Source organism: Condylura cristata, unplaced genomic scaffold (assembly GCF_000260355.1).
Source record: "Condylura cristata isolate star-nosed mole 26May11 unplaced genomic scaffold, ConCri1.0 scaffold00004, whole genome shotgun sequence".
Lineage (NCBI taxonomy): Eukaryota > Metazoa > Chordata > Mammalia > Eulipotyphla > Talpidae > Condylura > Condylura cristata.
Genome location: NW_004567105.1, coordinates 65,609,837 through 65,634,472, shown reverse-complemented (window position 1 = coordinate 65,634,472; position 24,636 = coordinate 65,609,837).

Genomic DNA, 24,636 nt, shown 5'->3' with positions numbered 1-24,636 from the left:
GGTACAGGCCAGAGGTACAGGGATGATGACAGGATTCATCAGAGACAGAGTAGGGAGCAGAACAGGTGGATTGATGAAGTACACTGCTGAGGGGAGCAATGGGCAAGACAGGAGAGACTTGAATTATTTTTGTAGCTATGATACAAGATTAATAGCCTGCTCACACTTTCAGTTTCAAAAACAGTGAAATGATACAAGCATATGTTCATACTGTTTCTTACTCTAATAGTGACTTATGAGTGTCTGAGGTAGGTTGTAAGAAAAACTCTATAATCTGGGAATTTTTCTTCGAAACAAAGTATCCCTGTTTTGGAAAAAAATGCTCTCGGATTAAAAAATTTAGTTGTAAAAAAGATTTCAAAAAAGCCAAAAATCTAACTTACAAACCCACATGAGCAGAAAGACACCGAGCTGGGCAACCAAGTACTCATGTTGATTTCTCCGCTGAGAGATTGGGGGAGAAACAGGAGCAGCCATTTTTCATTCTCCTCACTCTGGGGAAGGGCAGGCGCCAAGGTAGGAGCCTCTTCTCAGCAGCAGCCCCTGTGCGAGCAGCCTGGGGTGCAGGTGCGGAAGGCTGGCCAAGGGGCTGTGTGTCCTCCTCACACCCCACGGTGCTAACAGTAGTTTCCACTTATTGCCAACAAGAGGGTTGATTCTGACTGGGGACTGTTCCACAGGGAAGAGCTAGTATGTAAGGACACTCTGGCAGGGTGGGGGTACTGGAGACTAGAAGAATGCCAGCTTCCCTGGGCCAAGCAGTGAGATACAAGCCACCTGGCCTGGCAGTGGGGGAGCGACCCCATGTGCTAAAGGTGTAGGATGTGGTGCCAGCTAGTGACACGGGAAAGTGATAAGGAGGGTGGTATAGCAGCAGCCGTGTCCTCAGGGAGGTTGTCAGTGAGAAGAGACCCAGTAATTTGTGCATCCAGCTGTGGGAAGATATGGGGAGGGGGCAGAGGAAACAGCAAGTGCTGAGGCCCCTGCAAGAATGCCCGTTGGCGGGAGTCCCCGGGGAAGTGGGCACAGCATGGCGATAGTCAGAACCCCACTGTCCTCTTAGGCCATGGGGGGTGGAGATCGAATCTTGAGTGTGATGGGGTACCTCTTGGGGATTCTGAGCAGGGGAGTGACAAGGATTGGTTGGTTTCCTCCCTCCTCACTGTTGGAGAGCCAAGTGTGGACTAGAGTGGAAGCAGGGAGAGTGAAGGAGGCTTCCTGTTGGTGAAGGCCCCTGAGAGGAGAGGAGAGTTGACCTGAGGCTGCAGGTTGGAGGGCTGTGAGCTGCGCTGGGGCATGGAGGCATGGGTGTGAGGAGGAGCGTGGGCCAAGAGGGTGGGTGATGGCTCAGATCTGGCATACTAAGTGGAATTTTAAACATCAGAAAGCATTTGCTTAATTAAAAAAAAAAACCCTAAAGTTAAAAACATAATGTGTAAATGGTCAATCAGGCAGTTTGCAGGGATTGCAGGGGTTAAAGTCCCTGATAGCAGAGAAGTAAGTGGAGGCACATCCCCTGGAGCTAGCAGAGCTGGGGAGGGTCCGGAATGCTGCTTTCTTTCCTAGCTGAGGAATTACTTTTTTTGGCAGAAGGAGAATCTCAAACTTTATCCCAAATCAGTGAGTATGAAGAAACTATTGAGCAGATACCAGAGAAAAGAGGTCCATGTGCCTCAAAGCACAGTAACAAGGAGCAGCTAGCCTCAGTGATTTACATTTTCCAAACTGAAAAATGCCTAAAGGTTTTAAAAGCGATTCACTAGTATTTCTCAGTGTGTGTGGCCCGTTTGCTGAGTCTGTGTAGACACAGCGCTTCATTGGCAACTACTGTTTTAAATATGCTTCTCGTTTATTAGGGTGGAGCCATCATGGCGATTCCAGTAAGTTAATAGTGTGTCCCTGTAGTAAGGATCAGAATCTTGGGGACCAGGGAGAGTATAAGAAGAGGAAATAGTTGGGGCAAGGCTCACCCTGAGTCTGAGATTGTGTCCCTTCCTGAAGGCTGCTGGCCTGGAAGACTGCCTGGAGGAGGAAATCCCAATACTCACTGCTGCTGAGAAGTGAGTGAGGGGCTCCTGCTCCTCCGTCTGTGGGCATGGAGGAGCTGAGTCAGAAACGCTTAACAGGTTTCCCCTTAAGGCTTTGCTGGTCACGTCTCAGGTGGAGGCTGAGGTTATTAAAGAATCTAGAGGGTACATTTTCTCAGAATCTAAAATGTTTGAGGACAGAAAACCTCGCTGCGCTCTGGTGTCGAGAGCAAGCACCATCATCTGCGAGCTGGCTCCTTGTGGGGTCAGAGGTAAGGGTGCGCGGGACTTGCCTGGCCAGCCCAGCAGCTCTGTGCCTCCCCCACCTTGTGCCTTGCAGAGCTGCTGCCCTTTGCCCCGTGCTGTTGATGGCCAGGTGAGTCTTGCCAGGTACCATGCAAAACCCTGAGCTGGTGCTCCCATTCACCCAGCCGGAAGAGATGTCGTCACTCTTAGTGAACTCTTCTAGGCTTTTCCATCCTGTCCTACGGAATGAATGAATAAGTGCTAAATCAGGAGGAGCCAAGTTAATGCAGATGGGCATCTCGCCCATTTTAAGTGCTAGCACAGGACTGCTATCCCGCTATGTTTCCTCAAGTTCCTGTCACTCCCAGGCTGCGATCCCTAAAACAAGTGTGGTGAGCCCCTGTCCTCCTTAAACTGAAGCTCCATTGCCACTGGAATTAAAACACTGGCTGCTTTGTTCGCAAGTATGGGAAGGAAGGGATTTTTTTCCTGCTGAGTATGATCAAGTCAGCCCCCTTAAAAATATAAGTTCTGTGATGTAAAAATAAACTTATAAAATAAAAAAAATGTACATATCCACTATGAAAACTATAGTTGGCACTAACGTATGACACTTGAGAAAAGAGTTTTTGAAATAAATGTTTACATTTTCTCTGTTAAAAAAAATATATAAGTTCTGGACTAGTGTTTCCTTAAAAACTCATGTTTCGATGTGTTTGTTCTGGAACGTCATGTTGAGGGCTCTCTTTAATGGGCTGTGGGCAATGGCTGTGGCCTTGCAAGGCTGCGAGCACAGTGAGCCATTCAGGAGGACAGCCGGTCACTCATTAGCCAGCGGCAGGCGGCCCAGACCCCTCCCCCTTGGAGCTGCGGATGGCGTGAGGAGCAATTAGAGAGCCTGGCTTGGGGATGAGGGGCTGCTCACGCATGAATAATGCAGTGAACCCTGTCTCAGTATGGGGGGGCCAGTGGATTTGGTGTTAGGAAGCCTGAGTCTCAGGTTCTGGGGGCGTTTAGGCCCTGCCACCCTTGGGAAGTTGGAAGCAAGGAGCTGTAGCTTTCCCACTGTAGGTTGTGCTGCAGAGTGGTTATGTGGATGAATGATGAATATGTAGAAAGGTTTGCCTTGTTCTTGTGGTTGGCAGCACTTAGCAGGTGTGTGGGGCCAGAGACCTCTGTGCCACACTCTTTGGGGACTGGTGACATTCCTGTCTCTTTTCTTCCTCCTTCCACCCCCAGGCTATCTGCCCCCCACACTAAAGACACATCTGCTCAAGGTCCTTGCCCTCTGAGTAACTGCGCATCTGTCTGGATTCTGATGACACTCTGAGGAACACCCTGGCTGCCTTCTCTTGACTCTGTCTCACCTACCTCGCTGGCCACAGGCAGACTGTGACATCCTGTGACATCCTGTGAAGGTCCATGTTCTACCCCTGGAATCCTGAGTGTAACCACCCTGCTCTCTGACCTCCAGTCCTCCCAGCCCTTTGTACACGCCCCCTGTCCAGTTCCTGGCATCTCCCCTTCTGATCCCTCCTGTCATTCCAGAGCACCTGTTGACCTTCCCGGGAGCCTCCTGGCAGAAACCTGCCCCTGCCTGGCTAAGCTGCGGGAGAAATGATGTCATTGTCTGCCACCCAGGCAGGCCCTGTGATGCATCTGCAGCTGGGCCATATACCCTGCCCGCTGGTTCTTCTGTGTTTCATTAGACTTCTCTCTGTGCCTTTTTTGTCACAGCGACTATTCTAGATTTCCATGTCTTTCTCAAACAGCTTACCTTATGCTTTCAGTAGGGTCCTCTAACAGAGGGAGAGGGGTGGGCTTGCGGCCCAGCTGTGTGAGTACTCCCTGTTAAGTGGGGAGACCCTCTGCCTACTTGAGGCCATTTGCCTCAACCTTTGGATTCCAGCCTCCCCCACCTGCTCAGGAGAGCATCCTGGTGTGTCATCTCTTCTTTTTGCCTCTTCAGTCTCATTCTGTGTGTGGATTCCAGCCACCATCCTGGAACACACTCAGATCTCACCCATCTTTGTAGACCCTGTGCTTCTCTCCAGCCATCTCTCCTCCCTCGCCTTCCCTGCTGGGGCACGGAAAGGTCCCCCTCTCCCTGACCCTTCTGCCATGGGGCGCCTGGGCCCATGATTCCACTCCCAACAGCACGGTAAATTTCGTGCTAAGTCCAGGGCACACCTAGTGCTGGCCTGCTTGACCTTTGACAGCACAGATAGAAATGCTCTTTTCCCCAGCTGCTGGGAAGCTCCGCCCTCCTGTCCTTCCTCCTGCTTCTTGCATCTCCCCTCCTCATTTTCCTTATGACCTGCCCCATGCAACCTTTGAATGGTGGTGTCCTACGGGTGTGTCCTGTCAACTCAGGTGAGCACCTTGCCTTGCGCGTTGGCTCGAGGCCACCACACCTACAGTGTGATTGCTCTTACGACTTGGATCTTGTCTCCTGAGTTTTGGGCCCATTTACCTGCTGTTAGTACACTGACATCTCCATTTTCAGATGCACATACACTGCCTAGCTCATCACTAGCCCTTGCTCCCTGTCGCCACAGGGAGGGCACCGCTGTTGTCAGCTGTCCGGGTGGGAACCTGGCCCTTTTCCTGACTCCACTGCTCTCACTTCCATCCCTTCCGATCAGTTGCCTCCCAGATCTCCCTGAATGTCCAGGTAGGCTTGGCCGCACTAACATTCACTCTGCTCTGTTGCTAGGGCGACCTTTCTAAAGTGCAAGCCTGATCCCATGACTCTGCTGCCCAAGGCCTGCAGGAGCGCCCAGTCGGGGTGGAGCGGGGCCTCCTTCCCTGGCTTGGCCCTGTTCTGGCCCTCCCTCCTCCTGGACTTTGTGTCTGCTGTGGAGCCTGCTCCTATCTGCGCCCCACCCCCGGACCCCCCCCCCCCCCCCAGCCTGTTTTGGCAACCTGGCTAATTCCTGCATTCCTGCTCCACCTTTTAGCTCTGAACTGAGATTGGCTCGGAACACCTTTCCTGACCCCGGTTACCCATCTATATCCGCAGTTTCCACAGCAGCTTGTCTCTGCCAGTGTTTTTCATTGTGGCTCTTGGAAGGTAAAGAAGCTTCAGCTGGCCACAGAGGACCTGCAAGTGCAACAGCCCTTGCCCCAAAGTGCAGTTCTTGCCTGTGTATTAAAGGGGGTGTGGCTCATTGAGATAATTTTCCCAACAGATTGCAAGTTATGTAAGAGAGGAATTTCGCCAGGTTCATTTTCCGCTATATTCCCAGTACGAGTGCCTGGCCCACATAGTTGCTCAGTAAATACTGAATGGCTGAGGAGCAGAAGTGAGCGCTTCAATCTCAGCTCAGATTCTGTGGCGCTGAACGCACGTCCCTCTGACGGCCCTAGCTCTCTGCTGCCCGGTCCCTCTGCCAGGGTGATGGGAGGACACAGGTTTGGAAGCGGGCCCCGACACGCTCGAGCCCTGTCTCTCGGCCACCTCCCTGTCTTCTCTTTTATCACACATTTGTGAGCCTTTTAAAATCACAAGTTGTAATCACCAGGGCCGTGTAACAAAATTCCTGGGTCACGCGATAGCTCGGCTGCTCTGACTCACGTCGCAACTGAGGAAAGCTGACGTGTGTCTGGTGCTGGGACTCAGCGGCAGAGGCTCCCACCTGCGCGGCCAGGGCTGCCTTTCGAAAAGGAGGCGCTTTCCAACCTTCTAGGGAGGTTTTCACCTTGGAAAATAGCCTGCAGAGCTCTGTGTCCTTGTGGTGTGGTATGGAGACTGCTTTTACAGTCTCATGATTCGAGTGACTCATTTATTGGATGCATTTTTATGGTGTGCCCATTTTATGCCCATTCTCCGTAGTGATATTATTCACTGGTTATGGGTTTTGTTTTTAGCCTCCTTCTCCACCCTCCAAAGTGGAACAGAAGCTACTGGAGTCCAAGGCCCCATCTGTGATGTCCCCTGGGGATGCTCAGAACCCAGCCCTGTGCCTGGCATGGTGTCTTTCTTGGGTGAGCGGCAGGCGGGACACTGGGTCGGGGAGCAGACGTGGGCCTCCGCCCTGCAGTGTGTACTGCCTGCTGGTTCCGTGGACAGCAACGCAACTAAGCAGAGTTGTAATGGCAGCTGAGAGCCGCTGTGTGGGAAAGGCTCGTGGGGGCTTGTGGCTCTGGGAGTTTGGGAAGGCTCTGCTGAGGAGTCAAGAGCTAAGGGAAAGGTACCTACCCAAAGGGGACCCGAGGCCTGGAGGGAGCAGCATCGCACCTGTGGGGGCAGCGACTTAAAGGAGACACCGGGATCATCAGATGTAAAACTTCTGGGCTCTAACAGCTGTCTCTTTTCTGAGAACAGCAGATAGCATTTAGTGAACTTTAATATTTTATTCTCCCAGGGATTGTCTCCCCCCCGACTCCCCCCCACCCCATCACCCCGACCCCAGATGGGTTCTGGGAAACTGAGCCAAGTAGAAGTTGAGAGGCTGGTCCAGGTGGCCAGGACAGCTGGTGGAGGGTTCGAATCCAGGCAGCTTCCCCACAAAGCCTTTCCTCCTTCCTGAACCGTGTTTGCTGTGATGCTAAGATGCTATCAGTCTCGGATTCCCCAGGGTCGATTCTCCAAAGGACCAGTGAGAGCCGCTGGACCATGTACACAATGATCATATCTTTAGCAATTTGTCTGACAAGGATGTGGCTCAGAGAGATTCCTTGACTTTTGTAATTGGGGGTTGTATACAAGGGAGGCTCAAATGTAAGGGAAACAATGGTCAGAGTTTTGTAGTAGTTTAAAACATGCTGGATAACATGAGATTTTGTGTATGGCATGAGGAAGGGTACAATTTTGTTGTTTTATCTGAGGATATCCAGTTGTCTCTGTGCCACTTGTTGAAAAGATTATTCTTTTTTGGGTAAGATTTATTTACTTATGCATACAGAACTAGGGTACAGGCCAGAGGTGTGGGGGCAGTGAGAGGATTCACCAGAGACAGAGCGGGGAGCAGAACAGGCAGATCGATGAAGTACACTGCTGAGGGGAGCAGCGGGCAGGTCAGGAGAAGTCTGCTGTGTCATGTGGTCACCTCTCTGGCTGGGGATTGAACTTACGTTGAAGCTGTTGCTGGTAGCTTGCAGTGCTGCACTTTATTTAACCTGTTGCACCACCAGGCAGGGCCCGAAAAGATAATTCTTTACATGCTGTATTGTCTCATTAAAGCTTACTTGGTCATAGATGTGAAGGCTTATTTTTGGACACTCGGTTTTAATCCATTGATCTGCATACCCTTAAGCCAGTGCTATACTATTTTGGTTACTGTTATTTTGTAGTATGATTGGAAATCACACTGTGTTAATCCTCATCTTTTCTTTTTCAAGACTATTTTGGCTGTTACACATCTTGTGTTTCGATTTAAATTTTAATATTAACTTTTTAATTTTTGCAAAAAAGGCAACTGAGATTTTGACAGGGGTCAATCAGTAAATCAATTCTGGGAATGTTGTTGTTAATATTAAGTCTTCTATTCTGTAAATGTGGGAGTTTTATTATTTATTTTTGATATTCTTTTACTTCTTTTCAACAATTTGTATTTTTTATGTACAAGTCTTGCATTTCTCTTATTAGATTTATACTTTTACTCTTTTTTTATGTGACTGTAAAGGTGAACACTTATTTTTGAAGTGTTCATTGCCAGCATATAGAAATACAACTAATTTTTGTATATTGTTTCTACAGCCTTGATGAATGTATGTATTATTACCAGTGACTTTTAATGGGTTTCTGAGGATTTTCTAGATACAGATCAGATCATATGCAAACAGAATGGTTTTACCATCTTCCTTTCCTTCTTCCTTTTGCCTACTAAAAAAATCTTTACTACATTGTTGACTAGATACAGCAAGAGTGGATACCATGCCTTATTTCCTGATCTTTTGGTAGTCTTTTGGTAGTCTTTTCACTATTAAGTTTGAAATTAGCTCTGGGTCTTTATCACATTGAGGAAATTCCCTTCATACCTGGTTTGTTGAATGCTTTTTCATGAAAATTTTGAATTTTGTCAAATGCTTCTTCTGCATCTATTGAGATGGTCATGTGGTTTTGATCTGTTATTTTATTTTTATAAGATTTGAGTTTTAATTATTGCTTCATTTTTTAAATATTATTTTTCAGGACTTCTGTTAAGTAAAAGTACTTTTTCTTCAATGAAAGACTTTTGAGCAGAAATTGCCTCAGTTGTTCTGCTTTATTCATTAAACTGAAAAGGTCCTTGATCATTTCTTTTGGAAAATGAACCCATGCAAGCGATTACTGCCCAGTTTATGTTTCAGGGAAGGGGCACAGCTCTTCAAGCTGATGGTCAGTGGGCTGTGCCTCTCCAGCACTGATCATCTTTTGTTGCTGCTGCTGCTATAATTATTGTCCCTAATATTTAATTAGACGCGGACCTGTGTTGCTCATTATACTGATCTCCTTGTCTCATCTTTTAAAAAGAATGGTGATCCCAGGTTCCTATTACCAGAAGATGTTAGCCTCCTTTGTAAGGAATGCTTAAGAAGGATGCTTCCGTGGAATTTGATCGCTAGAACTCTGCTTTAGAGTGCTGGCTGATCTTTCCTCCCCCTTTTGGGGTGAGGATTAGTGTATGTGCAGTCATTGTGGGTTTCTGGGCCGCAGCTTAGCAACCGTTCATGGCACTCAGCTGTCTCGGTTTGTCTCTGCTTGTCTCCACCCCTTCTCCTTCCCCACTCCCTTGTCCTCCACCTCACCCCTCCTGTCTTTCCCCTCCTTTCCTGTCCCCCTTCCCTCCTGACCTCCTCCCACTGTTCCCTCCCCTTCCACCCCTTCTCCAAAAGAAAAGATTTGGCCCCTTCTTTACTTTGCTTAGTCTCCTCCTCCTGACCCTTGCCCTCCCTGGCCCCTTTGTCTTGGAATCCTTTGTCCTGGCTCTGACCACAACCCCTTTCCACCCTCCAGCTCCCCAGTCCCAGGAACAAATCTCTTCTGCTCCTGATGGATGTTGTCTTTGGCGTTTTGCCAGTGATTTTCTCCAAGATGAGATGTGTCCTGCTTTCCCCGTGGAGGTTGGAGTCCAGGGGTCCCTATTTTGTTAGGCCCAGGCTCCTGTGTCTGCAGGGCCAGGATATTTCTGAGGCACTCCCTGCCTTGGTCATTGGTGTTGCTGGCCCTCACTGTGGCTTGTTGAGGGGAGTAGGAGCCTATCCCCCCACACCCCCCCACTTGGATTTGGAAGCAGGCAGTGCTTTAGACTCTAAGAATCCTTGACAACTTGACGGTTTCTTCACAGCCCTTTAAAATGCCTTTGGTTGGCGGGAGGCAGTCTGTTTTCAATGAAATGAAATGAGGGCTATGGTCATAGCTTAATATTTTGAAAATGCAAACTACCTGATTTCCTGGAAATTAAATGTTGGGATTTTAAAATAACATTTTGGTATGTTACTCAAGTGTCTTATCACCCCTAACCCCATCTATATTTCAGATTTTTTGGTAAAGCCATTTAAATGTTGTTTGTTTTACAAGGAAGGCATTTTCTCTGTAGAAGAGGGTGGCTTTCCTAGAAAGGAGCGTTGATAAATTGGATTCACCAGTGCAAGTTTTGTCTTGCTGTGCCAGGAGGGGGGGCTGGAGTCAGAAGCCTGCCCAGAAGCCTGCGGCTTCCCTTGCCAGCTGGGCCTGACTTCTCTCAAGCGTCTCAAGTTGCGGTCTTCTCCTCAGTAGGATTGAGGTAGGGTGCTTCCTTCATGGGTGCCGAGGGTGAGGGGTGCTGCAGGCTAAGTCTCTCTGTTAGAGAATGTTTGAAAACAAAACCATTATCAGGCTGCTCGTTTGCTTCATTTACTTTCCTGTTTTTTTTTTTTTTATATGATTTCCCAGGATTTTTAAGTTAGCCCCGTTTCAGAAACTAGAGCTGTAAAATCAATCTTTCTGAAGAAAATTAAGTCCTTTCCAGCTAACACCTATGCATTCCAAGAAAAAAAAAATCTTTTTTAAGATGTGACAGTTTTGAAATGTGATCATTGAAATTTCTCAAAGCAGAGACTGGACGTGACCGTAAGTTGCTGCTCCTGAGTGCACATTTTGTTGTGCTTTGTACTTCTGTAAACGTACACCTTTTCACTTTCCAGCTGTGTACACAGAGGCCGGAGTCATCTGAGTGTATGTTCCAGAATATATTTTAAGGGTAGACTTACACTGCTGCTCAATTCATTTAAGCCAAAATCGAGCTCTTGGTGGGGATGGGGGTGGCCTTGGGTCTGCTGCTGTTGGTTAAGGTGAAGGCTGGCCATGGTGCCCACTGGACTGCCCTTCGCTGCCTGGGTTGGGGCCCCAGCTTGGATCCACTCTTCATGCCAGTCTGCAGCTGTCCTGTGATCTCAGGTCACGCTGTCTGCCTTCCGCCTTTCTCCAAGTCTCCTTTACCTGTGCTGCTTCAATGCCAGGCCTTTGTCCAGTAAATTAAAACACTACTTAGTATATTCTTTATTCAGAGGAACTTCTGAATCAGGCCCATTCACTTTAGGGCCATTGTTGTGATCGCCCATTCCATATAAGGATAATTTAAAAAACTGGTATTTTTTTTGGTTGTGTGAACTTGAGGTAATTGAGCCGCCCTTGTCATGCAGCCGGAGCCTTGTGCCTCCACATCTGGGTGTGCAGAGAATGGCCCTATGACCCACGTGGCCTCCCCTCTGCAGACTAGCGTCTGAGCCAGCAGTGTGTGTGCTGTCTGGAGGGGCCACCCTGGGAAGGCAGGGTGGAGTTAGTCAGGTGAGAGGAGATGGAGATTCCTTTCTGAGAGCCCACTGTGTCTCCTCGGGACCAGCCCTCACCCCCTGGAGCAGCTGGTTGGCTCCTCTGATGAGGAGCCCAGGACATCGACCCGCTGGTGCCTGGCGTTCTCCTGCTCCTGGGATGAGGGAATTTAGAGGCCCTCTGCTCAGTGCTTGGAGCCTTCTGAGAGAGGAGAGATGAATCAATGTGTTTACAGTTGTTAAGGTTGGGGTTAGTCTGAAGACACTGTGTCTGCTAGAATTTATACTAGATGTTTTGGGTGGAAGAAATGTAAATATTTCTACCCTAGTCTGAACTCCTAACCGTTTAACCCATAAATACAAATGGGTTCTATTTCTGGTGCTTATTGCGTTGTTTTCTCTTCCTTTTTAGTATGCTTTTTCATTATTGAATCTAAATATTATGAGTTTTAATTTTTTCCTAAGGACCCTGAGATAACTTGGTTCAAAATTGGTGATACTTACATGTATATTTGATCTAGTAAAGTTTTCTGTTATTCTCTAGTTCCTCTCCTCTTTCTCCCCTTGCTTTTTTCAAACAGTGCCCTAATTTGATTTTCTGGATGCAGTGTTTTCTCTCTTTGAAATTTTCTTTTGTTCCTTGTATTGTCTCTGTTTTTGTGATTTTTTTTTTCCTTTTTATTTTGGTATCTCTCTTCAAGTTAGATATTTTCTTCAAATGTCTGGTGGTCTTTGGTTGTCCATATCTGAAAGATGAAAATCTGATGGGAGTTCTGTATGCAGAATAGGGCTTGTTGGTGAAGGCTTTATTTTGAGTGATGCGGTATTTAGAGTTTTTCACTGGGAATGCTGAGTAGTTTTTTTGTTTGTTTGTTTGTTTTGTTTTCTTGCAATTGGTCACCTTCTGTCCCCTGCCTGCCTGCTGTTCTGTGAGTAGAGCTGGAGGAACTTAGACATGCTCCCCCGTTTCTAGTCCTGTCTCAGGCCTGCCTGGTGTTACAGAGCCCGAGGTTTCTATGGTTCCACCTGTCTGACTCTTGTTTTCTTTGGAGCAGAGAAGGGACGACTGCGTGGCTATCCAGCAGGCCAAGGGGATCTGTGAGGGCTGGGGAGGTGTCAGACTGTTAATTTATATGAACTCATTTATATAACAGTCCTCCTGTGTGCAGTCCCATACCTGGTCCCCTTCACCAACTCCCAAAGCACAGATCCCCAAGCACCGCCCAGAGTTCCTCACTTCTCCATGGGTGCCCCCTGCAGGCTCACTGTAGTTGCCTCAGCTACACTCAGAAGGGCAAAGCCTGGTCCAGCTGCTTCTCATCTTCTGAGAGCTGGTGGAAAGTTGTCATGGTCTCGGTCTTCTCTTGGGTTGTCTTTGCTTCTTGTGGTCTACTACATCCCTAAAAAATTTCCTCTTTGGGATGCAGGGACATGGGGAATTAATGTTGAATGCCCTCTGGTTCACTTCATATTGTGGGCAAATTTTAATTTTTCTGTGCAGGAAAGCTAACACGGTACAGTTAATCGAGTTCAGTGGCAACTTCTTTAGCTCCTGCCTTCCCAGTGGTGGCAGATCTCACCATTTCTGTCCTCAGAGCCGTGCTGGCGGTCTTCACCGGCCTGGCCAGACCTCTTTGTTACCTGGTGAGGATGAGGCTGGTGCAGGTCTTTCAGTGGCTTTTCTTTGGGTAATTCTGTAGGAAACCTCCATTCTGTACCCCAGGCAGCAGGAAGACAGCAGCCCAGAGGGATCCATACAGTCTCTTGTTCCTCCAGGTGGGGATGTTATTAGCCTTGGTCAAAGGTCAGGTGCTCTCTGAGTGGGGACATCCCCATTATCTGCAGCTTCCTCTCTAGCCTAGTCAACCAGCACTGGTGCATTTTTATTGCTTTGGCTTTAGTCTGCAATCTTGGACTAGCTCAACAGCTGAGAAACTGTTTGATAGTTCCAAGACCTGAGTGGACTGACCTTCAAAGTCACTTAGAGGATGCCCTTTGCCACTGCAGTTGGGTGGATGGAGTTAAGAAGAGGAAAATTGTGGGTGATGTTTATGTGACCTCCATATTTTAATCATGAAAGACAGTGGAGTTCTAGATGCTTCGTTGCCAGTGTCCAGCACAGTCTTGCTGATTGTCCAGCGTGGCTGAGATTTTTTTCATTAAACTTCTCTCCGATCCTGTGCTCCCTTCACCTCACTACTCCGGTGACTCATGGAAACCTTCCGTGGCTTGAAGCTGCCTTATGGCCTCGTGATATACTAGTTTTTGAATCTGAGTTGAATTTAAATGATTAAATCTGTAGGCTCCATCATAAGCAAGGTGTAATCAGTGAAGTTCACACTCATAAAGAATTTAAAGATGGTTCAAAATAGACCCCCTCCTTGGCAGAGGGCTCTAAGAGGTGTGGTATCAGCCCTGTGCTGCTGAAGAATTCAGGGCGTCTGTGTCCGAGGGGCAGGGTGGGTGTGAAACTGCTCTTTGGTTTAGAGCAGAGGCCCTCATTACAGTCCCATCCTGCAGCTTCACTCTCACCTGGGAGCTTGTCTAAAATGCAGATTCTTGGACTTTATCCCAGACCACTGGAACTGAAACCTGGGACTCAGCAGTCTGTGTTTTTTTTTTTTTTTTTTTTCAGCAGTCTGTGTTTTAACAAGCCTTTCTGAAGGCTCTGGTGCAAGGTTACTGGGCTAGATGATCTCGTAGATTCGCACAGAACTCAGCTGTGAGTTTGAGTTAGTTTCGCAAAGCTTGGAAAACCCTGCCCCTGGGGAGCGTGTTCTCCCCTGAGACTTCCTTTGGAAACCTCACTCCAGCTTACCTGGAAATAGCCCTTCAGAAACTGCCATTGTTGAACATTTTCAACCTCTGATTTGGGAAAGAACCAGCCAGACCAAAGACACAAGTAATTTGCAGGAAAGCAGAGCTTCTTCTGCATTTAATGACCAACAACTGAGGTCTGTATGTGTGGCCACTAGCCAGGAGGAGGGGCTGGCGACACCCCAGGCGTCTCCTTCCAGACTTTGCTCTCTGTGTGCGTGTGGGACGGGAGGTGCAGTCCTCCAGTGGGATCGCACTGCTTGCCTTGCTCTGGATTGTCCTTCCTCCCCTCACATCCTGACAGAGCCCGAGATGCTGCGTACGAGGGGTCCCAGGACTTGAGTTCCAGCTGGCAGGGGTCCCTACGCTGTGAGAGAGTCGGGTGCTGGTTGTACAGTCTCCCAGAGGTCATTTTCTCGTGGCATTTAGAGCTGTTGGTGCTCCCACTCATCTCAAGCCTTCTGTTCCAGGGGAACGCAGGGGGAGCCCGCTGACCAGGCCACTCCACTGCCATTTAGATTCCCTGACGCTGCAAGCTGGCTGAATGTTACTTTTTCATGTGCTGCCTGGAATGAAGCCGTCTGATTCTTTCCTCCGAAACAATGGTTGTTTTTATGAGTTCTTGTTTCTCCCAGGCAGTGTTCCACACAATGAAACCTTTTCTTTTCCATTCGTTGAAGCCGGTGGACCTTATGGACTCTGTCTGGTTGACTTTTATCTAATGTCTACTGTTAGTGTAGTGCGATAGCTGAGCTCATTCCTTGTGTGCCGGCAAAGAAAAGGTGGGCGAGGATACCCCCTGTCCTCTACGGGGATTAAAAGAGACTCTCTGTGAGAAAGAGACTGCCACAGTTCCATTCAGAATTAGGGATCTCATTGGTAGCAAAGAAAGAAGATCAAAAGGGGCTCCTTGGGGCATAGAGCTGCATTGGGGCGCATGGGCGTCTCCCCTTTTGAGGGGGAGGCAAGGTAAACCCTGTGTAGGGTTCCCATTCTGTGGTATGGTCTCCTTTTCTCCTGGATCCATGCAAAGGCTGTGGAGGAGTTCTTATTAGAGGAGGCGCTGCCTCACTACCCCTGCCGAGCCCAGTAGTGCCAGGGGAGGCTGGGTTGGTGCCCAGGCCAGGGCCCTGCTCCGAGCTGGGATCTTCCTGACCCTGCCTGACCTGGCTGGTCAGGTAGAACAGGCCTCAACTGTTCTGCCTGAGCAAAGAGGGCTTTCCAATCCAGGCAGATTGACGTTCCTCGCTCCCGGAGGTCGCGCTGTCTTCCGTACGTGAAACACACCCCAGACCCAAGTCCTCTTTGCTTTTTCTATGACTGCTGATGGGTTTACTGTGCATCCCACAGCAAAGTCAGCCCACCTCACCCTGATGCTTAACTTAGTTGTGACAAGAAAGCAGGATGCACAGAAGTCTACACTTGATTTTAATAGAAATTTTCCTAAACCTGCTAGTTTTGGAATCTTCCTTCTGTTTTCTAAGATGAGTTTCATGGTGTCATTGAGCTCCAGCTCTTGTTGCCAGACAGGGACTTGTTATTAGGAAGTTCTCTGTGTGTGTCTGTACAAGGTATATGTTTTTGACAATAGCTACTGTTGAGGGCTTATTATGTGCCAAGTGCTGTACGAAGCACTTAGTGAACATAATCGATGCATCCTGTGAAGTGCCTGAGCTTCTTCCTCCCTCCAGCTGGAGAGTCAGACCTGGCCAGCTTGATGGCCTGCCTGCCTGTTCTGCCTTGTCTCAACTCGGAGCCTGGTAAGGGTAGGCTTCTACAGTGAGAGCCTTGCCAACCAGAATCTGGAGGTTGGATTTTATTTTAGTGATGATGGGAAGCTGAGGTGGTTATTAAGCAGGAGGCTCAGAAATAACTTGGTCAGCTGCTTCCAAGCTAGAACAAGAATCAAGGACTTTTCAGCTTCCAGACTGATGACTGGAAGAAGCAACATTATATTAGAAGATTCCATTACATTTCTGTAAAAATACTTGTTCCCACCCAACATGGTTGAAATACTTTGAAGGTATTTTGCAATTTATATATGGTGGAAAGTGAAGCTAACTTGGTGACTTACTGTATGGGCTAATTATATGATTATCTTAAAAAAATCTATTCATAATTGTTAGTTGTGGTTGTCCAGAGCCATAGACATATAGGAGAAAATTTATCTCAAATAGTCATACAGCGCCAAAAAAAAAAAAATCAGTTTTTTTCTTTTGTTCCCTAGTTTTAATAAGTTTATAGTCATGTTACAACTACTGGGATAGAGAATAGTTCTAACATCACAAAGAAACTGCCTTATACTACCTATTCCTTTCTAATTATTCCTTCTCATAGTATTTTAAAAAATCTTTAAAAAAAAAGAGTCTGTATTTTTAAATTTTTTTTTATTTTTGCATAGAAGAACTGGGGTGTAGACCAGAGGTGGGGTTGTATGAAAGGACTCACCAGAGGCAGAGTGCAGAGCAGAATAGGTAGATTTACTGAAATACACTCCTGAGGGGAGCAGCAGGAGATACAGGAGAGGTCTGCTGTGCCATGTGGGTCAGCTCCCTGGTGGGCATTGAACTCAGGCTATGGTGGTGGGACATTCACAGTGAAAGCACTGAGACTTAACCCCTAAGCCACCAGGGAGGCCCCCTTTAAAAAAGTTTTTAACAGACTTCATAACAGTGGTTTTTAAGATGTAACTCACCTACCATATAATCCTTTACATGCATTAATAGGTGTGTAGTCTTCCTCATGCTTAATTGTAAATTTTCATCATCCCTTTAAGAAGTCCTGTGCCCCAGCCTTCCCTGTGGTGCAAAGGGTTGGGACTCCGCACTGCAGGGATCCACAATGAGAGGCAGACCTCTCCCAACCCACCTGGCCCGCCTGGCCCGCTGCTCCCCTCAGCAGTGTACTTCGTCCATCTGCCTGTTCTGCTCCCCACTCTGTCTCTCCGGTGGATCCTCTCACTGTTGCTGCACCTCTGGCTTGTACCCCAGTTCTATATGCACAAATAAGTAAATCTAAAAAGAAAAAATAGTTCTGTGCCCTTAAGAACTTAGTCCGTGTTCCTCCCAATCCTCCAGGACCAGGCAACCAGTCATCTACTTTATAAACTTACCTATTCTGGACATTTCCTCTCAATTGTGGTCCTTTGTGTCTGTTTCTTTAAACTCAGCATAATGTTCTCAAGGTGTGTGGATATGCTATGTTTTGTTTATGCACTCACTGATCGATGATCTTTTGGATCATTTCTCCCTTTGGTTGTCATGAATAATGCAGCTGTGAACATTCAGAGACAAGTTTTCGTGTGCACGTTTTCATTTCCCTTGGGTAGGTAACTATCTTGTAATTTCTAGAACATATGGTAATGTTTTGAGGAGCTGCCAGACTGTTTTCCAAAGAGACTGCACCATTTTCCATTTTCCCACAAGTGGTGTGTGAGGGTTCCAGTTTGTCTGCATCCTTATCAGCCTTTGATATTGTCATTGTGCTTTTAGCCACTTTGTGGGTGTGTTGTATAGAATATCTCGCGATAGTTTTGAGTTGCCAGTTACCTGATGATTGACGATGTTGGACATATTTTCCTGTGATTATTGGCTGTATGTCACACAAGCTTCTGAAATTATTTTAACTGAGACACATACTTAAAGTAAATGTTTAATTTAGCCTTGTCTCCCATTTCATTGATTTGAAAATATTTTTAGTATATATTAAAATATACTAAATATATAAAAATATAGCTTATATATTTAAAAATATATTTTATATACTAAATATATAATTTTTTGCATAGATATGCATATATTTTTTAATATCTATATTTTTAAAATATATTTAGTGTATGTAACTACAGTAGGTTATTTTACCCAGGTGAAATAATTACACAAGTAAAAGCATTAGTTGCACAACTAAAAGCATTCTTTGTTTTTTTCATTCAGAAATCTAGGAGAGTTTCTGCCATTGAATGACCCAAATGCAACATAAAAGTATGCATTTTTTCATATCTTAAACTTTAAATATGTGCCTCATGTGGATACAACCTTAAGTACTTGGATTCTTTCTTAACCACAAGTCCTTTTTCTGGCCTTCTTTATAATAATAGACAACTCTGCGTTTTTTTAAAATACCTTCAATGTAGGCATTTCTGCTTCCACTTCTAGGGTTTTAAAAATAAAAATCTCGTATGAGAGAAAGCGCCAACTACCAAAATTGCCTCAAGGCAGAGGAGCCAGTTCCATGTGGATTTGAACCCGCCTGTAACCTGAGTCCTGCAGAGTTGCTATTCATAGAGCAGGGCCTGGTGAAGGGCACCTTTGACTGCCTTGGCCGTTCAGATTGGACAACTTCTAGCCAACTATGGCAAGTCTGGCACTGGCACCTTTTAAAATGAAGTAATTAAAGTCATGTTAAAACTGCTGTCTTCCCCTGGGCATTAAGATCACGTGGGATAATCCAGCAACAGCTTGGGTATCAATGAAAGGGCATATTCTTATGTAAATACCTGGGCTAGAAGCTCCTGGGGGGCAGGAACTAATTTTGGACAAATGTTTCTCCAGATAGCCTAGACCAGGCTCACAGTGCGCTTCCCGAGTGGAGGAATGAAGGGAATAACAGGTGCTCACTGCCAGCCCACATGTCCTTCTCTGTCACACTTTCCTCATCCTGACAGTTTTGTTCCAGATTTTCTTCTACTTTTCAGCCCTTTTTGCAGAATGTTGGGGGTGGGGTGATCTTGAAGGGTCCAGGCCCATGATAGTGGTCCTATTCCCTCTGCCATGGCTTCATCATGGGCTGTTGTGATTAGGATAAATCTGCTCCAGCCTCCTGAGGAAGTTGTGGGTAAGAGGAGTGGGTCCTTTCCTGATCTTGGACCTTGTCATGCCTGCAGTGATGCTGTGTTTGTGACCCTTAACCGGGGGACGTAAGGGGCCGGCCCGAAGGTGAGCATCTTACTCTTGCTGTGTGGCCCTGTGGCATAGGAGGACCTATGTCCCCATGGGGTCCTCACTCTCATTTGCATTTCAGGCAGGCCATGAAGGTGTCAGGCAGCTCCCTCCTCCATAAAGTGTGTCCTATAACCTGGAGAAACCACCCTGTTTTAACCTGCTACGTGGTCTGCCCCTTGTTCATCTTAGGTATTTGCAGAAACTGGAAAATCCAGCCAACTGAGAGACATTTCCTCTTAATGCCAGGAAACCTGTTCAGACGTTTATGGCCCAGCTCAACTTCTCCTCCTGCTTTCCTGCTCCCAGACCTGCCCTTTGCCCTAGTTGAGATTTTTGTTGCCCTTTTGAGTTCTACTGGTTTGGCTTATAGTTCTCTCACTGCTCTGCCACAGGGGCCATCTTGGTAGGAAGGCAAATCACCCCTGTGACTCTCTCCTCACTTTATTTTTTTTTAAAGATTTATTTATGCATACAAGAACTGAGGTACAGGCCAGAGGTGCAGGGTGATGAAAGGAGTCACCAGAGACAGAGTGGGGAGCAGAGCAGTCTGATCCACTGAAATACACTGCTGAGGGGGCAGTGGGCCACACAGTGGAGGTCTGCTGCACCATGTTGGTCACCTCCCTGGCTGGGGATTGAACTCATGCTGCAGTGGCTGCAGACAGTTTGATAGCGCTGAGACTTGAACCCCTGCGCCCTCAGGGAGGGCCCTTTCGCCTCCCTTTAAAATGTGGATCACATCCATGTGACCAGGCAGTTACAGCAGTGACATGAAAAGTTCTTTTTTTGTTGAGTGCTTTCCCCTTGAGCCCTGTTTTATCATGCTGCAGTTGTAGTATAATGAGGGTGGTGGGGTTGATAGATTAGCCAAAAAGCCGAGAGAGAAGGCCGCCAGGATGGTGGGGAGATCCAGGAAGAGGGAACAATTACAAAGACCTAGAGTTTTGAGGCACTGAGGAGTGTCTAGTCACTTCCCTATGAAATACTTGTTGATATATTGAATAGGGAGCTCCGTGAAAAGTAAATACAAATGACTGCACTGTTCTTTAACTGACCATGGACAACCACAGGGCCATACCTAAGCATTCTGTCTCTTTGCATTTAGGAGGGCGGAGGCAGGGAGCAGTGAAAATGTGGGGCACGTGGCATATGATGGATGACCTCCTGTTCCCCAGACAGGCCTGTGCTAGCTACATGCTGCTTGTGGGCGCAGCTGCCGAACACTGCACACTGTTCGTCAGGTGTGCTCTGCAGTTCTTCTGGGCATCTCCTCAGCTTCATTTCAGGCCTAAATAAACCGACCCTTGGAGGGATTTAATGACTCATGCAGGAGCATGTGAAAACTAAAATGATGTATTTCAAGTTGACCTAAAGTTTATTTTTGTAAAAAAATCCTCTTTATTACGGTATAATTTTAGATTTATAGACAAGTTGCAAAGAGAGTTCCCATACACCCTCGACCCATCTTCCTCTGATGTTAACAGCTTACATAATCACTGGCCTCAGTGATGGTTTGTGTGGACACACACACACACACGGACAAAGACACACAAACACACACACACACAGTGTGAGAGAGGCAGCTCTGGTATCTGTCGGTCCCTTGATAGTTCATCTCACTCACCTCCTGGGTACAGAATGGACTGTGGCCATGCAGAAGCAGGCAAGGAGCGACTTTGAAGTTCAAGTTCCAAAACTGGAGATACAGGGAGAACAATCAGCTGTCTGGAGAGCTCTGAGTGTCATGTGAACTCAGTGCCACTTGAACTTTATTTAGTAGATTGGCCCGAGATACTTAATATAGACATCCCGGCTATCATGTGAGAATTCCTTTCTGCTCAAGTACAAATACAGGGGAATTGGGGAATGTTCATTTTGGCTTGGCTTTAGCCACATCATCTCTCTTCTTTCCCATCTAATTTATGAATCAGAAATTGAGAATATGTATCAGTTTACTATGAGTCAGTAGCAACAGATCCATCCATCTATCCATCCATTCTTTTGTAGACTTGAACCTTATTCATCAGTAGTTTGCTTTGAATGCGGCCCAGGCTCCTTTGGAAGGGGACCTTCAGCCCAAATGATGACAGGCTTGTCATTTTCTCCGGGGCTTAGGTGGGACCCCATGTGCCCCTGGGATGTTGCTGACCCAGTCCTTCTAGAATGCAGCTGTCTCTCTTGGAGCCTGAGGGGCTGTTGCTTCTGGCCAAGGCTACCCAGCTGTGGGAGCAGGGCTGGTTGAAATAGCTTGAGGAGTCATGGCTGAGCCTGCTTATGTGTGCAGTGGGAAAATCCTGCAGGGAACAAAGTTTTGACAGTAGGCAAGTCACTCAGCCTCTAATAGCTGCACTTGCCTGTGGATGAAATGGAATTTTCCGAAAGCAGGGGTAGAAGGCTGCCAGTTGCTGGTGTGGAAATCTCTTAGTCTTTGGAAGACTGTTGGTGTTATGAATGCTCTGCTAGTGGAGATGCAAACAAAATGCTTAGTGTTTGTAATTCTTTTAGGGTAAGGAAGATTTTTTTTTTCTAATTTTAATTTTGAATACATTTTCTTCCTACCAGAGCTGATTTCAGAAAAGTGAAGTTGGCACCCATCTATTAAGAAAAAAAAAAATTCCCATTATGCTTTTAGAATAAAAAAATTCATGCTTGCCTCCGGTTATTTTTTGTTTACTCTTTCAGAAGCTACAAAGCCACCTGAAATACAGTATGATTATATTGCTGTGCCCCTCAATGAACTTTTCGTTTGAGTAGAATCACTTCTGAGACTTGCTCATATTATTATTTTCCTCTTCATCCCTGAGCATGTATACTAGTTGTGAAGTGCTGGCTGAGCCACTGCTGTCCGTATCAGAGCATACCTTAGAACAAGGTATTTTGCTTATAAGGAGGAGTGAAAAAGTACTGGTTCTTCCACAAAGATTGTACAGTCTACTGAGAAATACAGTGTTCATCGGTGAAATCTTCATTTCGTTGGCACCTGTGTGGCTGGTTCTTTCTGACCCTCCTGAGCTGCCATCCTCCAGGCCCATGGGCTAGAGGCGTTTGTGTTCCTGGAGGGTCCGCGGTGCTTGTCCATGTATTTCCCCTGCACCCACCTTGAAGATGGACGCCTTTACGGACGCCGTTGTCCCCGTGTGTTGAATGTGGAGATAGCTTCAGAAGGTTGCAGAAACTCAGCACAGATAACAGGTAGTGAATTCAGACTCTGGGGCTCGTTTTTCCAATTCAGAATTCAGTGCCTGCTCCCCGCACACTAGGCAGCAGCAGATTCTGTCCAGTGGGCCCAGGTAGCCATGTAGCATCAGCACATTTCCACGCGCCAGAGAGGTGCCCCAGCCACCCCGGCCACATCACCAGACGAGTGAGCGAACTGTTGTAGATGCTCCAGCCTTTGTACCGTCTGATGCATTTTCACAAGAGGCCCGGAGCTGCCACCCCGGGACGCACCGGGAACCAGGCGGCTTCTAGCAACTACATTGATTGTGGGGGGCTTGTTGATGATGAGCCCCAGCAGCCCCAAGGCCAAGGTGAGGTAAGGCCCAGAGGAGATGTCACAGATGCCTTCTGGATTCCGTGGCAGGGACACCTTCTGATTCCAAGGCAGGAATGTAAATTGCCTCACAGAAAGTCGCAGGTCACTGTCAGAAGACTTTGAGCTAACTTTTAGCCTCCTGTCCGAGTTACCCAAATCTGATTCCTAAGAACTCTAAAATAATATTAACTGAAATCTGGTAAGCTATCATGTGATTCTTAACTAGTATTTAGAATGAATATCACTTTTTTATTAACTTCTCATGGCAAAGGTAGCAAATAATACTCTAAGCAGCTTACAGAATATTTCCTAAAATCCTGAAGCTAACATATTTGTGTTAGATTTCCTGGAAGTGAAAAAGTTAGCTGAAAATGATTTATGCAGTGAACTTATTTTCAGTGGGTTAAGTAACTATACTTTGTTAGTATACTTTGTTAGTAGTTCGGCTGGGTAAAGGCTATTTAATTTGACAGTGTTTGATTTTAATCAGAGGCCACAGAATTATGGGAGCTCTGGGATATGCTTTAAAACAGGCCTTTCTGCAGATCGCAATCTGGGTGCTTGTTTGTCCCAGGCTTTCCTGACCATCCAGCCATGAAGCACTGGAACGTCAAAGCCCAGGTTTCATCTGAGTCATCAAGATCTCAGGATGAACTTCGCAGCCCGGAAACTATCTACCCCAGTGGGTTATCTGCCTGCTGGATAAAGGCTAGCTTCCTTCTAGCCTGCCCTTGGTAAAAGGGCTGGAACCGCTAGCTGGGGTCTGCTCATATGTCTAGAGCATTGGCAGCAGTGGCTGGGAGACTGGGCCTCTTTCTTGTTTCTATGTGGCTACTAGGGTGCAGCCCAGAGCCATCCCAGTGTGCTCCGGCCAAGAATGCAGTGTGGATTGTCGCCTCTGGGAGCGGGCTGGGGAAGGCCCTGGGGCTGGCCTGCGGGTCCCTGCCTCTCTAGCTCTTTCCCTTGAAACCGAAGTTCCACCTATGTTAAAACTTTGAAAGGTTTGTGTGTTCCTTCTGCCAAAAATGCCTTCCAGCAACTCTAAAACCTTGTATAAACAATTCCTAGTTGTAAACACCGCCAGCATATTCACATTGCACCAATATAATTTTAAAATTGGCTGTATTAATACTACTGTCTTCAATAAACCTACTAACTGAAATTCAAAATGGACTTTTTTTCAGTCCTTTTGTCCTTAGAATGTGTCTGATTGAGTGCAGAGTGTTATCTGCCTGCCTGACTGGCCGCTTTCTCTTCCTGGTGTTCATGTTTCAGTTTGTTCTGTGATCATGTTAATTTTGCTACAGGAAGCATTGGAGTCCTCATCTTCATTGACTTAATTTAATTTCTAGATTATGAAAACATAACATTAGATATGAAAACATGATCCAAAGTCCAAAGTGTAGGAGGAGATGAACTCAGAGATTCCCTTCAACTTTATTACCCCATGCCTCCTACCCAGTAAGCATGAGGGAATCAATTTCCAGTATCATCTTGCATCTCCTTTTATAAAAATGAATAGCTACCTAAGTGTGAATATTTTACTTCCCCTTTTTGTTCAAAAAGTAGTTAATTTTTTCTATCTTCCCTTGTTCCACTTAGCAGTATATTCTGGAGATTCTGTTACAGCCAGTTTACAGAGATCTTATCCTCATACACACACACATAATATAAAGAATATATATTCTGGCCCTCTCTGGTGGCGCAGCGGGTTAAAGCACTGCACTAAGAAGCTAAAGCCACTTCTGCATGAGTTCGATTCCCGCCTGCCCCGGAGGAGATCCACATGGCGTGGCAGACCTCTCCTGACCCGCCCGCTGCTCCCCTCAGCAGTGTACTTCCTAGATCTGCCTGTTCTGCTTTCTGCTCTGTCTCTGGTGAATCCTCTCACCCTCCGCATCTCTGGCCTGTACCCCAGTTCTGTACGAATAAATAAATAAATATAAAAAAAAATATATATTCTTTACTATTGTATAATATTCCTTTGTTGGTGAAATATACTTCCATATGTAAACGTGTTGCTTCTGGTATTTCACTCTTACAATTCGTATATAATAAATTGCTTTGTGTGATTTTTAAAATGTCTTCTGTTATATTTCTGATCAGTTTGAATATTTTATTTTGCTGTTATATATGGAATTTTATCTTCTGCTCTGTCTTCCAGCTGGTTATTGTTCATGGATATGAAGCTGTTGATGTGCTAATAATATATCCTGCATCTTTACAGAGTGGTTTTCATGTTTGAGTTACTTTTATTATAATCCTCTAGGTTACATGATCACCCACATACATCTTCTTATCAGCAGAGATGATTTTATTTCTTCTTCTATTCTTG